The following is a 10,107-nucleotide window of genomic DNA, read 5'->3' as shown; positions in this document are numbered from 1 at the left end:
ATCTTTTGTGTGTTGTTTCTTCCTCGATTAAATAATTTAAATAAATTCACTTCTTTGTAGCTCAAAGCTACATTTTGGCCACTATCCAAAATGGACATTTTGGATAGTATTACACCTATGATAATTATAATACATATTTCATAAATGAATACAAGCTGTGGCACAATAGAAAGAGCTACTCATGAATCCATATGAAGCATATTATTTTGGGGTGTATTAATGCCTTTCTGGTGTTTAAACCTGTTTTCCTCTTTTCTTATTTGATGGTGTTTTCCTCTAAATTCTTATCCAATGTTCACATAGTCACAATCTCCTGGACTCGTTGCTGTATACATTTTCCTCAAACAATTTGCGCTCTCTGTAATTAGAAGGTGTGTCTTGTGTTACTTTATATTTCAGTAGTTGTCAACAAATCCAATGAAACGACCCCATCGTCAGACACGAAGGTTGATATTAGACATTTCTGCAAAACCTCAAATTATTATACATCCAGTGAGTGCACTTTTTAAATTCTTTCTTTCCACAACATCTGTGCCACCATAGGCCTGATTACACACTCACAACAGTCTGACAGAAGGATGCTCAGAAAACAGCTGACTTAGCATCATTAAAACACACCTGTCTCCATCAATGGAGCTGAGGTGGAGGTCACAGCTTTGAGGTCCTGGGAATCAGCATCACGTGTCTTCATCCTGGTAAACAGAGCTCATAAACAGCTGTATTTCTTCAGGAAGTTCCTGTGCACGGCCCAAGACAGTGGGGATCAAACCGCAGAGAACATCATTGGTACCCATCTACCGAGCATCAGCGATATCGGTGACAAGAGGAGCCTGAAAAGAGAACTAATTACTAACAATGAGTCTGTCTCTTCCAAAGCCTGTCTTGTGTCTACTATTGGATCACCAACAAGGACTGAGCAGTAGATCATAATTAACTCCACAATGGTATTGACATTATATTGGATTACATGTTTTCTGTTGTATCTTTAAGGTGTTTGAGGTTGCTTGAAATAACCATCTGTTATCCTGAGAACAGGAAGTGAACCCCCAACATGGTAGTACACACATGAAAAGGATGATGCACTTCCGTATTAGGGGCTTAAGACCTTTAGAGTTTACTCGAGACGTTGATACAGTATGAATGAATAGTATGAATACGTATGAATACAGGCTTTGAATAACAAGAGCTCGTGTTTGGGAATCATGCTCATATGATCAGACGTCATGGTCATATGTCCAAAAAGATATATAAAAAATGAGAAGCTGATGATTCATGTCAGCAAATATATCTGTAGGTTGATCACAGGGTGATGTACATGAGTCTAAACATATTTTAGGGACACCATTTTAAAGATAAAAGAGGTAATTCTGTGTCTAGGAGTAGGTAATTAGCCACAACTGGCCAAAAAGTGACACTTTGTTCCAACAGTAAAGCCGATGCTGAAGTTATATTCTCTCTACTGAACAGCAGGGGATGACTCCTCTGGTTGTATAGAAGTCTGGGCCAGCCGCCACTGCGCATACATAAGATAACACTGCATGTGTACATGTACATAACTGATGCCTTTAGCTGCTACAACAGGTTACCCAGCTAGCTAGCACAGATGAGGGCCATGACAAAGTGTGACTTTCTTGACCTGCTAAATTATCTTAAACTGAAAAATAAATGTGTAATTCATGGCGCAATTCAAAGGGGATCAAACTAATATTTTCCTAAATAAGGACCAACAAGGAAGGGGCGGAACTTTGCCTTTCTACCAGACGCCGAGGGCCCTGACAAAGCGTTGAATCTAACGGCCTGCGATTGGCTAGAATACAAATCAGACACAGAAATATTCTTGCAGTTTGCAGGACTTGAACACTGATCTCCTCAGTTTCAATACATTCACCCTAACCTTCAACCTCCATCCGCCTCAAGCCGTGAACATTTCAATCCATTACACTTAATGATAAGAGCCCTTCACTTTGCATCCAAAATCCAGCTCCTCTCGATCCCCATTTGTCACGAGTGATGTCGTGTTTTGGCACAATATACTCAAATCTGTCTCTTCATCCAGAAAAAGACCCCGCCCTCCCCGCGGCCTTTCCCAACAACGCCTCGCGCTGTTGGCGCTGACGTCCATCTTTCCTGCGTCCGTGCCAGGAAAAGATTGTGTTGAGCTAAAGTAGAAGAGAGGAAAGGCTTGATATGATTATTGAAACAATAATGGAGATTATGATAATGTTATTTCTATTACAAGTTCTTTTTCTTCTTTTCTATAGTAAAAGACGATTCTCTGGCATCCCCATTTCCTTTGGTCATTAAAAACACACATAAACACATACTAGTTCCACACGGTCGCAGGATGACAACACAGGTCACAGGGTCACAGGGTCACAGGGTTGAGGAATTAGGAGGAAAAGTAGAATCTCTCCAGGTGTATGGGCTGTCCACTGCTGCACATTAGTCTCTCTTTCCTGTCTCTCTTCACCCATAACACATAAAAGCCTGAACCAGTGTAATGAAGCTTCATTCCAAAGCCTCAATAGAAGATTTTAATGTAAAAGAACATATCAAATCATCACAACGACATGATTTAATCAGCTAATTTACAAAACATTCAAAGAATCTCATAATCATATTTTATTTAAAACACTTTTAAAAAAGGATACTATTAAATCTTCAGGACAAGGGCCTCCTTGGCCCACTCTGTCTTAAGCCATGTTGCTTGAGTTCCTTAAGAACCAGTTTAGAACTGATCTGTTATTTAAAGGTCGAGTTGCAGGATTAGTGAGGTTGGCAGTAATGGGAGTAATCAAGATTAACAGTGTAGTATTACGGGGAAGTATGTTGCGTTGTGACATCTTTACATCAGAACTGGATCATCGAGGTGCATAATACTGGCAGTATGACAGCTTGTGAAATAATCTGTGGCGTTAAATTAGAGGGGAACGACGATTCATTACAATTTAGGTTTCATTCTTAGAGGTAGCTATTGGCTATTATGACATCGTGCTTGCTGACGTAATGGGTGGGATCTTGGAATGCGACAATATTGCTAAAAATAGGTTTGTTCATGGAAGAAACAAGCTGGCACACGATCGGACAGGTTGTAAACATTCCAGCCAAACACATCGAGAAGAGGTGAACATTTATGCCATAATTATAGTTGTAAACATTCATCAAAGTTGAAAGACTTTCTGGTGCAACTTTGATCTGTCGCAGTTGTTGTGTTTAAATATCAATAATTAGAATTCTATAAAAAATACACATAAAGATAAACATAGAAACTGTACAGGTAATATAATCTAATTATATTAATATAAATTATAAATGATATACAATATAACTAAAGAGCAGCATGAGCCCTCAGATTAGCTTGTATATTAGCCACATTATCTAAACTACTTTAACTTGAGGTGAAATTGAAAGATTAAATTGTGATAAATGTTTACAGAACACAGTTTAGGTCATATTTTTAATGTTCGTCTGCTTTTTCCTTTCCAACTCCGGTTTGGTTGGTTTGGTTTCCTCTGGCAATGTCGCCCTGTTCCCACAACTCAGCAATTAAGTTGGCAAGAATACTATTATTATAGATGGGGCTGAAAGCTAAAGTGTTAAAAATATATAATTAATCAGGATTATCCTTTAAGAAGATCTTATTTTGTTCTGGTTGATTTTGTGTGTGTGTTTTTCAGAAAACATAACAAACACTTCCTGACATCCGCATCAGTTCCTTCTCTCCAGCTCGCTCTGATCTTCCAGAGATCCCAGGAGGAAGACGCAATGATCCTGGATTATTCGTGAGGGTTTCCTTAGAGACAGCTGCTGGATTACAGCAGACGTTTCCCTCAAAGAGAGCTGAAATGTCTTGTCACTGTCCCAAGAGTCTGCATTTTCAGCAAATGGCCTCCTTGAAGTGATACAGAAACATGGAAAATCAAAGGCTCAGGTTTCATAGGGCAACACTTCCACTATAGCCTTCATCCTCCTCCTCCGAGCAGGACAATGGTGTTGTGTAGCAGGGACAGGGTGGTCCTTGTGATAGCACTGAACCCGATACACACCACATTTCCACTTCCGGTGCTGCTCTCGGACGATGCCTCATTTCTACCACATGAAAGCTCCACACCCGTCGAGACCATTTATGTTTTTATGCCTCCATTTGGATGTCCGTCTGTCTGGATGTGTACCCTCTGATCCATAGTCTGTATATAAGAAGCGGACGTAGTCATTGGACCATATTGTGTGTTTTTTGCAACCAATGAACTGAAGTGACCATATCTGAAGTGATTGTATCTGGAGTGACGTAGAGACGTAGCGACCTGTCAATCACCTTGTAGCCCCACCCTAAAGCACACCCTGCATGAACATTTGGGACATTTAAAAACTTTTACTCAAGCACCCAAAATGTTGACCGAGCACATTCATGCTTCCTGACTTCATGACCAGGGATGCTAGGAAACATAGTTGAACAGAGCACAATCCCTTTTATATGTCATATAAAAGGGATTGTGCTTACAGGGAGAGTAATCTGACTGAACAATGCTCCTTCCTCAGCACTGCGAGGTGGAGAATACCACTGGTGGGCGAAGCATTAGAGCCGGGGGTGGAGGGGTACTTCCCCAGGCATTAAGAACTGCTGAGTGAGGATATGATGAGAGGGCTTTGAGTTTCTACTGTGAAATGTGTGACCTCTGGTTTCTCTTGGAGAAAGAACCCTTGCTGGGCTCCAAACAGCGCAGAAGACAATGGACAGAGAAAAGACCATTGTTGTACTTAATGAGCTTCTACTGTTCTCACATACAATTACCACGTGATGCTTTCTCCAGATAGCCAAACTGGATGTGGTAGATTGATGATGAGGTGAGGCAGCTTGCGGACAAGCTGCTGTCAACAACTTCCATGTATCTTTCTCTTTGGCTGCAGACAATGTGCCAGACACGTGCATTTCAACACACTGTTAGGGTTGGGTCGGCTGTAGCTCATAGGGAGAGTGGTCGTCCCGCAACCACAAGGTACCCGGTTCGATTCACCGCTCTCCCCATAGTTGCATGTTGAAGTGTCCTTGAGCAAGACACTGAACCCCCAGTTGCTCCCCGGGTGCTTCACTGCTGCCCACTGCTCCTTTATAATCAAGGATGGGTCAAATGCACAGTACACTCACGGGAACATTATTATTATTACCTGCTGCTTTCAATTGGCGGTTTGGAACGTGTGTGTGTTCTTTCGTGCGCGATACACCGGGGAATTTACGTACTTTCGTAACCCCCATGTGTCGCATACTAATCGCCTCAAGATGTGTCGATTAAAGAGTGACACAATTACGTGTTTGTGTGAGCTTCTGGAGGATAGGCTGCTGGAAACAGTCTTTATTGCAAGATCTTCAAGTGAGGATAACAACACGCAGGAATGAAGCTGAGCCTGTTGACTTCTCGCTTGTTGGGAACTGAGTTTATTTTTTCCTTCTGGCAGTTTCTTTCAAAACCCCGCCTGCTTCCTGTCCAGTTCAAGGAAAAGGTGAAGACAAACTGCTAGAAGACAGCACAGCATGTCTGGACTTGCCTGCATGAGACAGAAGATGTGTAAATATGTGGTGTGATTCTGCTACAGAACATATTAAGATATGTATTAGAATATATCAGTCTGGAACATGATCTGGATGCTTCTTCTCATGCAACTCCCTCAAACTCTGCAAATTATTATTGGACATTCATGAGACATTCATTATTGTTTATTTTTTGTATAATATTTTTACTCTATGCCTATGTTTATTGTTATGCACATTTAACCGAGTCAAATTCCTCGTATGTTCAAAGTACCCGGCAAATAAACACTCCTGATTTTGATTGTGAGGACGTTCCTGCTCCTTTTGCAAGAGAAGTGACAAGCAGCTGTCCCGTTCTTGGACTCGCCATACTTTTCTTGCCCGACAACTTTGCCAGTTCTTTCCTCTCATATGGACGAGAGAATAGGAACTCGTCTCTGACCTCTTCTCTCGTCGGCGATGTGTCCGTCCATTGCCTTGAATACGGCCAGTCGTGTGAGCATTGAGCGCTCTTGTTTGTATTGTTCCCATCCGATGGGTTCATTGACAACAAAGGCAACCTGCTAGTTTTGCTATGGTGTGCTATAAAGAAAGACTGTTTGATTATCTTTTCGTCTTACATTCTGAATCTTAGATTGCTGACCTCGTAGAACCTCCTTCGGTCACGCTGAGAGAAGAGAGTTACAAAATACCATCATCTGCTCCACTTCCCCGGGACCCTGAGGAGAAAAGAATTGCAAAGAGATGGATCGATGAATGTTTGCTCCCTTTAAATATGTGCATGACTGGAGTTGTCTGTGTGTGTGTGTGTGTGAGAGGTTAGGTTTCTGTGTAAATTCTTTCACTCATGTCCACAGCTGTTCCCAACATTCCATATGGAGTCTGCTGGACTTCCAGGAGCTGGAATACACACACACACACACACACACTGCATTATACCACTGTGCACAAAGGTCAACCGTGGTCTTTGGCAGCCTTCATTAAAGTACTACCACTGATACTGTGGTTTAACTGACTACTGTCACAGCCGTTTAGGTTAGCTGCTAGCATGCAGAAATGAGTTCAGCACGGAACCTGCTTGTTGAGCGGGTTGTCATGGCGACGAGTGATTGCGACCAATAGGAATGCTGTGTGTTGATTGAGAGAGCGAGAAGGCTCTGACTCACTGAGGAGCTGTGTCTGTGATGTGTGACACATCATGTTGTTCCTTGCTGTTCACAGTGTGGTTGCTGGGTAATCTGCATAATGAAAAAAGAAAGGGACTTTACACATCAAACACAAGCCTCACACTTCACACCACATGCCACCCAGGTGGACAACAAAAACACTTTCACTCAGCCGTCACTCAGACCTGCTCTTTCCTCTTTTCTTTTTTCCTCAAAAAAGTGTTTCAAAGAACCGACGCCTCTGCCTTGTGGTCATAAACAAAGTTTCACTCAGACAGAGGGGGAGAGTGCTGTCTGTAATGAACGTTTCCTGTATGCCCCGTCACACACTACAGCATGAAAACCGAGAGTGTAAAAGAACCAGATTGTGTGGTTGTACTCTAATCTGTCTGATCAAGTGGAGCATGTTTGCATTAATCACTCCACAAGTTGTCGTTCGCCAAAGAATCCTGTCGGACAGCGACTTTGCCTCACTCAGCAGTTAAAAAAACAGCATCCTGTCATGATGTCACCCATAAAACAAGGCCTCCGAAACCGTGTTGACATTTGAAGAAAAATAAGGATAAGTGCTCTGAAAGCTCTTTTGGAGAGCTCACCCTGAATTGTTGCGTAATGAAGGAGAGCATCCATCATTTTACGTCGCCTTTAAAGAATTATCTCCATGTTGGAACACCTCCCTTGTTAATTGATTTGACACTGAAATCTTAATTATTAAATGTACATCTGCTAACATCTGAATTACAGTCCAGTTTAGAGCCCTGGTGAGAAGAAGATGACAGGTAACAATGTTGAGTAAATAAATGCACCTTGAAACTAGGCGACAATGTTCATTTCTGAAAAGTGAAGTGCCTTAAGTGTGCATTCTTTCTAATGGCCAGCAGGGGGAGACTCTTCTTGTAGCAAAAACAAGTCAGATTGTATAGAAGTGTTTAAGAAAATGACTCTACTTCAATACAGCATGATGTTCATTTTGTAAATTTAGTCAAATACCTCCTTGTACTGTATTTTCAACAAAACATGGATGACCTCATTGTAAGTTTGTCTGTGGGCCGGTTGGTTCGTTTACCACATGGATTGGCACACAATTTAGTAGAAAGATGACGACTTAACTAAATAAACCAACTATGTCAAAATGATCTACTTCTGACCAAGACAATCAATTTGGTGTCATCAGTTTCTGTTCAATGCTATTCAAACTTTTGTTTTCCATTTTTCAGAGTTGTCAGTTAATCCATACAAACAAGCAAATATTAGAAATCCATCAAATGCAGAGTCTGAACCATGTTTCTGAGTTTCAGCTGATAGCAGAGACTCAACCATATTGAGTAGGCTAACACGGACATCGTGATATGTTGTATATACAAGTAATCAAGCCAACCGTTATGTTTTCCATCAATATTGTTTGCTAATGAGGAATATTTGCATATTAATATAATTAGTTGCAGTTTTAATGTCAATAAATTGTTATTTAGAAATATAAAATGTACAACATTTTTATTTCTAAACATTCAATCCTCTAGCTATAACTCATCTTGAATAAATACACAATTAACTTGCAGCACTTGATTTGAGGGTCTACAGGGCTCGTTAGTTGCAGCCCTACTGTACATACAAAGTTGGTGTGAGTTGGAGGGCAGAAATGGACAAATACTGCACAATCAATCAGCTATTTAGTACAAGGCCGGTGATATTTTCTATTTTCATTATAATCCAAATCATTGCAGAGTTTTGCTGCTTAACATGAACATAATTGAAATAATATTTTTTTTTACAAATAACAAAGTGTCGCAAAAAGCAAGAAACCTAAATATAGAATAGAAGAAAATCAAATCTGAAAATAATTAAAGTGCTGTGCGTTTTTAAGAAGTGGTCGTTATGTGCAACATTGTCCAAGGAGTGTGCAAAGGTTCACAGTACGATGAATACCGAGATATGTTCATGTAATGTGTCTAGGAGGAGGATAAGAGTCCATGTCAGTCGGGGTCCTGGGCCGTGTTCGCGAGTACGCTCAGTACTTCCCAAATAGGCTGAAACCTTAGCCTACTACCTAACACACTTCATAGAGCACCTGCGCTAGCGGAATGATGTTTATACAGAAGTTTTCATTGTAAGTAATAGGAATGTTTTAGCAAAGCTGCGTGTGTTCGTGATGGAGTGAGCATGCGACTGGATAAACTGCACGAGTTGTAAGAGTTTGTAAACGGATGTTTAGATATAGCTTTGGCCCCACTTCAATTCATCAAGACTTTTCTGTTTTTTTTACTCTCCGTTTGAAAAAACAATGACAGGTAACACGGGGTGAGTACTGACATACAAATGCTGCTTTTGTGGGTTAGGTATTTCTTCTAGGGAAATATAATGGAAAACTGCATGTTGAGTGGTCGAAAGTGCCTGATCACTTGGTTTTGAGATGGAAGCTGGAATTTGTGCAACCTCCAATCTGAGCAATAATATATGCACAACCCGACACAAAGCAGTTCACTTTCCTGAGTGGTGACCAAGGAACTAACTGCAAATGTATGATTAGCTGGTTGTGTTGGATACTATTTCATTAACAAAAACACCCCTAGTTGTAAACATAATAATGTTCCTTCTAGTCCCTACTTATTAAAAAAGCATTCACTTTTTTAGACATAAAGCCCAACTCTATTTGATGGTCCCCGGCTGTAACGTATATTCTACTACAGCTGTCTTGTGGGACCCGAACACAAACAGAACCGGGCCTTGAGGGAGCTGGACTCGGAGGACTGCTGAGGAGAGGGGTCGGCAGGGGCTGTAAGACTCTGGAGAGTGAGTGGCTCAGTTCCAGTGTTGGTCGAGAGCAGCATGCCCAGACCTGCTGCCTCATATGACCAGACAGGTAGACTCAGCTTTGGTATCTCTGTCACTGGGCTCAGTTTCTGTGCTGCCATTTCAAATGCAGCTGAGCTCACTGCCATGTTATGGAACCTTCTGAATGTGATGCTGATGCCTCTATGTGACCTCCATGGGACTATTTCTGGATAGTCTATCGATTTATGGCATGCAGCTTCGGCCCAGACCCCAGCGGGGCCTGCGGCAACGACCAGTTCGCCATTGGACAGACCCAGATCCAACTTGCAGTTAGAGATCCAGCGGGAGGTGGAGATCCGCGTGCCCGTCAGCGGCGTCTCGTCCTCAAGTCAAGAGCAGAGCCTCGCCTCGCTGCTCCGCCATCTCCCGCTGGGATCCAACACCAGGCTGCTGGAGACCTAAGCTGTATTGCTGGGCCATGTGGAGGGAAGTGAGGCCAGAACCTGAACCAGGATTGAGCGGGGAACTCTCAGATCGTACTTCAGTTAAATGAGAGGTTTTCCAAAGGGACTCTGGTAACTCTGAAACACTACCACTTGGGTCCACGGGGCCGCCAAAATCCACTCAAAAGGAAAGTTCCTC

The sequence above is a fragment of the Cyclopterus lumpus genome, chromosome 25, assembly GCF_009769545.1.
Source record: "Cyclopterus lumpus isolate fCycLum1 chromosome 25, fCycLum1.pri, whole genome shotgun sequence".
In the NCBI taxonomy this organism is placed as follows: domain Eukaryota; kingdom Metazoa; phylum Chordata; class Actinopteri; order Perciformes; family Cyclopteridae; genus Cyclopterus; species Cyclopterus lumpus.
Note: the sequence above shows the minus strand (reverse complement) of the source record.